Genomic DNA, 6558 nt, shown 5'->3' with positions numbered 1-6558 from the left:
GAGCCAGGGGACGGCGGCATTGACGTCTTGTGCTTCCCTAAAAAGTCCAAGATGCCAACTTCACGTCCGGGAAGCACCCCCTTAGGTCATAAAGACTAAAACCTGGGTGGCACCACCATCGTTCCCAGAGGCGCCCGCGTTGTGTGGAGCGCAGGGGAGGGGACCCAACACCCACCGTCTGCGTGCACGTCTTTGCTCCACGTCGTCACCAAATGGGAGGAGACAGTGCGGAGGACTCAGTCTTGCTTTCTTCCAGAGAGGATTAAGGTGACCTCAAGTTCAACCGAGTTCCGTAAGTTTGGTACGAGATGGAAACATTAAATAGTCACGACTATGAAATGTCAAAACGACCAGTAGAAATGATGCGACGAGGTCCACGACTTAAAAGAGAAGGTGCCCCTCTCCTCTTGAAGAGCCAGACTTCGGTGTATTTTCATTTTCATTTCTTTTCTTCCAATTCAGAGTAGAGTTCACGCAGGGGGAGGGGCTTTAATTTTGTATCATCACAAAATAACACGCGAGCGCTGTGGAAAGTGTAGAAGGTGTGTTATACCCAGAAGGAGGCGACGGGGAGGCGAGGGGTGTGGAGGCATCTTAGTGTGGCTGTGCAGACGGCACATTTTGCTGGCTGCGGTGTGTGTGTGTTTACAAATGAGGCACCTGATGGTGAAGCCGTTTGAAATTGAGGCTTTTCACATAATAGACGTATCAACAACTTCTTCCCATAAAACACTGGCTTTTGATCTGATAATTTGAAAACAGACTTCCTGGTATGCTAGAAATAAACCCAATACAATTTTTATGTTAAGATATTTTTTTAATGTTTATTCATTTTTTGAGAGAGAGAGACAGAGTGTGAACAGGGGAGGGGCAGAGAGAGAGAGAGAGAGAGAGAGAGAGAGAGAGAGAGAGAATTTGAAGCACGCTCCAGGCTCTGAGCTGTCAGCACAGAGACTGACGCGGGGCTTGAACCCATGAGCTGTGAGATCATGACCTGAGCTGAAGTCGGAGGCTTAACTGACTGAGCCACCCAGGCGCCCCAAAGCCGTAACAATTTTTAAGGTAATAAGAGGAGAAGAATAAATTAAGGTGAGAAAAGGTCATGTTTTTCGCATGTTTCTCAAACCACACTGCCGTTCTGGAACCTGCGTTCGAAAGTGTTTATGGGCCTCCATTTCAACACTTTATGACATTTCGCAGCAGCCAGGTGCCCTGGAGACAGAAAGGTGGCCGGCATTTCTTCCAACAAAACGTCTTTGCTGGGACACAGCTTTCGTGGGAGCGACTCCGCGGCTGGTCAGGTCAGGAATTCCTGAACGGAACCTTGTGTCCTGGGGGTGGTGGGGCCGAGGTCAGGGGTCCAGGAGGTGCAGACACACTCGGGCAGGAGAAGCCTGCCTCGCTGGGAGCTGGGGCACCCTGGGTCCGCGCCCGGCCCTGGGAGAGCGGACTGGGCAGACCCTTCCGCAGTGCCACGTCAGAGACTCGCCACCTTGGTCCTTCCCGCCGCACCGTGAGGGATGGCAGACGGACTGTTGTGTTACCCTCCCCGCTAAAGTCGAAAGGTCTGGACGTTACCACGCTCTGGCCATAACACCTAGAGGTACTTGTTTCTAGACTCACACGTCTTTGTCTCTAAAACTGAGTGTGCGTTTTCATCCTGACGAGGGGCCGGGGGGTCTTGTCACACGCGGCAGAGAAGGAGCCCCTCTGGGGTCAGCGCGAGGCTATGGCCGGCGGGTCCCCATCACGCTGCCCACTGCTGGCCACCCACCGGCCTCCCCCCGCCCCCGGCTGGGGTGCTAGAAGGTACTCGGGGGTGTTTGTTCAGTGAAGGCTTCAAAAGCCGCCAAGTCTGTTACCACCCGCGGTTCCTTCCCTCAACCTCCAGCTGTGACCCCACCCAGACGCCTTCCTGATCTCTGTCCCTAAGTGCTCCTCATCCGGAAGCCAGCCCAAGCGAGTCCCTGAGAGGTACACAGCACGCGACTGTCTGGCTGGCGTGGGGCCACTGGGGCCTCCGTTCCCAGCCCTCACCCTGCGGGCCCCCGCTCGCCGGGCCTCTGGGCGAGTGAGAGTTGGGGGGATGGCTGTGTTCGCCTGTCTCCCCACTTGGGTGAGCTTTGCACGCGGACCGGCACCACAGGGAGGCCGCCCTTTATGGCCGCCGTTTCCACACCAACGCCTCGTGGCTGTCACGGGAGGCAGCTTCCTGACCCCTTCACTGGAGAACCTGACACCCCTTTTGGCTCCCTTTTCTGCTCCAAAAAAAAGCACAAAAGTGGATACACCTCTGCAGCCGTATGTCGTTGACTTCACCCGTGTAGCCACCGAAGTCATTCACCCTGCAAAGCGCATCACGCAAGTCCTGGCCGAACCTGCTGACCTGAGGCTCCAGGCGGGGAAGGGGACGCGGGCACCTGGACACACGGAAAGTGGAGGGTGAGGTGGGCAGGGGCAGGCCCCTTACCTGCAGAACCGGGCGCCCGGCACGTGCACTGTCCCACAGTGTCAGTGCCACCTTGAGACGGACGCCTCGTGGGCAGAACCTTCTCCTCAGTCACACACCTGCCCCACCCAGCACACACCTGGCCTGTGGCTCCGTGGGTGCCTATGGAACAAGTGTATTAATAAGATAGTGAAATTGTGCACAAGCATTTGGAGTAATTCAATAAACGATCAGGCGGGCTTAGAGCCCGAGTGGTAACGAGCCAGCATCGCTCCACAGAGGGGAATCTGTGACTTCTTTTCTCTGTGTAAACTTATAGCCTAAAGAGAAAACAATTTCCAAATCCTTCTCCGGTGAGTCAATAACCATCCCTCCAACGGTCACCACGGAGGCTCAGACAAAGCTTCCTCTTATCAGAGAAGCTATTTCGAAATCAATAAGCTTTGAAGGGAGGGGGAGGGGGCAGGCAGGTGATTCTGACACGAGGTCAGCAGGGCTGGAGAACAACAGACACCCTGCCAGTCGTCACCCACAGACAGACACCGGGTGGCACGTCCCATGGCCCCGGGGCCACTGACAGTTAGCAAGCACAGCCGTCTCTGCTGGTCTCGAGGACTCACTTGGCTCTGTGCCCGCCAGACTTCCCAGTAGGTTTGTTTGAGTTCTTTAGAAAAACAAGCTAATGGTTAGTTCTACCCCCAAACCCCAGGCCTGGGGAGGTTTGCTTGTAACAAATAACTACGGGAGGGTTCCAGCCCGTCAACTGTTATTTAGAGGGTTACGACCTGTGCCCGTCTCGAGAATTGATGTATTTCCCAAAGACCATCGCATTTTTCAAGTTTTATATTTTTAACGTAAACTACGCTCAGCGAACTTCATCTTTGACATACGTTGAGGTGACTACGGAGCACAGAGGCACGCCGGCCTCCAAGGGGACAGGGACTTATTTTTCAGCCTGGCGACGGCATCTAGGGCCGTGGGCATCAGGTCCCCGCAGGGGTCTGAGGGCACTGACACAGGGTGCATGGAGCGCGTGAGCACATCGACAGGGGCAGGGGAAGGCGGTTCTGAATTCTGCCCTCGGCTGTCGGGTTGTGTCCCCAAGAGCACGGTGGGGCCAGCGGATAACAGGGATCTCGTCATCAGCCTTAATGATAATGGCTCCAGCCAGTCCTTTGGCATCACCAAATGCACTGTGACCGCTTTCCAAAATGTCACGCCGGTGGGCAGGCGGTAAACCCAGCACCGATGTGGGTCAGCGTATAGAGCCCGGGCCCAGAGTTAACGTCCCGACCTTGCCGAGAAGCATGCCAGGCAAGAGCCACTTACCTCCTGCCCCGTCCCCTCCGTCTGTCCCTGGGAGACCAGGGTCGCTCCTTCGTCCGGGAGCCATTCGGGTGGATGAAAATAATTGCACTGCTCGTCATAAAGCTGACACGGTATGTAAGCGATGCAGGAAAGCCCCGTCAAACAAATGCCAGACAGACAGACTGGTCATGGACCAGTGGGCAGGAAATAGAGACCAGAGTCTCTGGCCCCATGAACTTGACCTCCGGATGCAGTCGCAGTTCTGACTGCTGTAATACCCGCCATTCGTATTTCGGTCACGTCTTGATAAACGAAGGAGCCAAAAACTGACCTAGGTTGGTACGTGTCCAAGGATCTTTGCTTTCCAGAGCAGCTTTCCAGGGATCGATCATTTCCCAGGAAATCGCTTTCAGTCGAGGGATTGGCCCCTTCAGTGACGTTTCTTTCCCACGAATGAATTACAAAATCTTCCTGTTAAGAGCCCTCATTGCACGGAATGCCTTACTCTATTTGCAGTCACTCAGAAACAGCCAGTACCGGCCACGTCCCACAAACTGCTCGCGCTACGGCCGCAGGCATCTTGGACATGTAGCCGCCCCACCTTTACCGTGACGTGTAAAGAAAGTCCTGCACGTGAACATCCTTCGTCCCTGCGAACCCGAGTGACGGCGTGCTCGTGCCTGACAGTTCTCAGCTCCCTAGGAGTGATTTTGTTCGGCTGGGAAATAACACAGACTCTGTAGGCACCTGGCTGTGGGTTCACGCCTTCGTCACCGGGCACTCCCTGACCCTCAGTTTCCTCCTCTGTCCTCACTGGTCCGTGAAGCCTGAACTGAGGCGGCACGCGACGTGCTGGTCACAGGAGACAAAGGGCTGACTCCAGTGTACCAGGGCATACAGATGGCAACTAAACATTGCCTCGCCACTGGGGTCCTCTGCTTTCGGCTAGCCCACGTGCCCTGTGAATGCGCGTTGAGCACGGGGGCGCGTCCCTGTGACTCTGGGCGCTGAGAGCTGGTGAACGATATTCTCAGTTCCCGGATCCAGAAGAAGTCCCTGCTCAGCCCTGGTTGCGGGAAAGGCACCGGTCGGGTGTTCAGGCTGCAAACCGTGTCCCCCGCTTCCAAGCGCACGGGCTCACATCCCCATAAACTACCCTCCCTGCTTCGCAAACACGCAGCGTCGACGAGCTGTTTGTGGCTCATTAGATTCAGTCCGTGGGAGGAGAATAAACACTCCACTTACTTCCAGTTGTGTATGTTTTTTTCAACGTTTTTTTTTTTTTTTTTTTTTTTTTTGGGACAGAGAGAGACAGAGCATGAACGGGGGAGGGTCAGAGAGAGAGGGAGACACAGAATCGGAAACAGGCTCCAGGCTCCGAACCATCAGCCTAGAGCCTGACGCGGGGCTCGAACTCACGGACCGCGAGATCGTGACCTGGCTGAAGTCGGACGCTCAACCGACGGCGCCACCCAGGCGCCCCAGTTGTGTATGTTTTTAAGAAACAGCGCTATGCCTGCCACGTTAGGGGACACTTCCCGTGACGCGTGATCCCGAGAGCCTCCTTGAACTTCCCAGAGAAGGCAGCTCTGTCCAGACGTTGTCACGGTGAGTCTGACATCAGCTGCCTCTCGGCTTAGGCTTTTTTGTGGGAACCAGGTTCCCGTTATCTTTTCATGAGTCACGTTTCTTCGCCCAAAGCCGTGCAGCTTTGAAGGCCCTGAGGGCACTCGGCCCCAGGGCCGGGATTGTTTGAGCTCGGTGGGCGTGTAAGAGGCACGCTTTTGTTCCCAGGCTTGACTGGCTTCTTCCAGCAGCAGAAACCACTTTCGGGCCCCGGGCCGCTGCTCCCATGTCAGGAACAGCCACGCCAAGGGCCTCGGGAACAGAACATCCCAGCCTGTAACAAGGCGGGGGCTCCGGAGACGCTCGTGCCGTCGTGGGCCTGGGCTCAGGACAGACACCTGGCTGGACACGGCAAGGATGGGCCCGTCATCTGGCCCCTGCTCTCCTGGGCGAGGCTGTGAGGGAGGTGAACGGGGGGACCTCTTGCTCATTGAGACGCCACCCCAAAACGTCGCCACGGCTGGGTGTATGCGCACGGGCTGTCACCGTCCTCGTAGCTCAGTCCCGTGAGGAGGTGAGAGGCCTGGGCACCGCGAGACCCCCAGGCCCCAGGAGAGCGGGGTGCGGGGGGGGAGGGTTGCAAGCCTGAAGTCGCCGGCTGGAGGGTCTCTGCAAAACGTGGATCCACGCCGTGGCCGTACGGCACTTGTATTTGCCTGCCGAGAGGCGGGCGCCCCACGACAGCGTTTCAAACATCCAGCGCCGAAAACACAGCCCGTTGCTTTACGACACGTTTTCTCCAAAGTCAGAAATGGGGCGGCGGGTTTTTCGGTGAAGACCGTGCCTGCACTCACTTCTGTCCCGAAACTACCTCCGGACCCGGAGCCCTCCTCACAACCTCGCTCGGCCGAGGGGTGTAAGCTGTGGCCCGAAATCCCCCTCGGGGGACAAAGGAGCACGGGCACCGTAAAGGGGATGCGGTGCGGCCCGCAGGGACAGGAACGGTCCGTGAAACCCGGACAGCGTGGCGGTGAAAGTGTCCCAGGCAGAGGGAGCCACTGTCCCGCCTTCCTCAGGGGCAGGAACGGGGGCCCAGCAGGGACGCCTGTGTTAGTCACTGGAGCACAGTGACATGGGCAGAGGCTGGGGAGGCTCCTAGGGGGGCGGCCTCCCTCGGCTTCACACGAGCACCCGCGGGCACAGGCGGGCGGGTGGGCGCCATCTCCGTCCAGGCT

General features: G+C 57.0%; 1 long non-coding RNA gene across 1 annotated transcript; it reads right to left on the bottom strand.

Annotated features, from left to right (window-relative positions):
* Nucleotides 1–849: 849 nt before the first annotated feature.
* On the bottom strand, nt 850–2812 carry LOC131515199 (uncharacterized). Its single transcript, XR_009263508.1, has 3 exons — nt 2589–2812; nt 2292–2420; nt 850–1331 (listed from the first exon to the last, which is right to left on the bottom strand). It is a non-coding gene; the product is annotated as an uncharacterized LOC131515199 (long non-coding RNA).
* Nucleotides 2813–6558: the final 3746 nt, after the last annotated feature.

The sequence above is a fragment of the Neofelis nebulosa genome, chromosome 6 (genome assembly GCF_028018385.1).
Source record: "Neofelis nebulosa isolate mNeoNeb1 chromosome 6, mNeoNeb1.pri, whole genome shotgun sequence".
NCBI lineage: Eukaryota > Metazoa > Chordata > Mammalia > Carnivora > Felidae > Neofelis > Neofelis nebulosa.
Note: the sequence above shows the minus strand (reverse complement) of the source record. Positions and strands in the feature narration are given on the sequence as shown.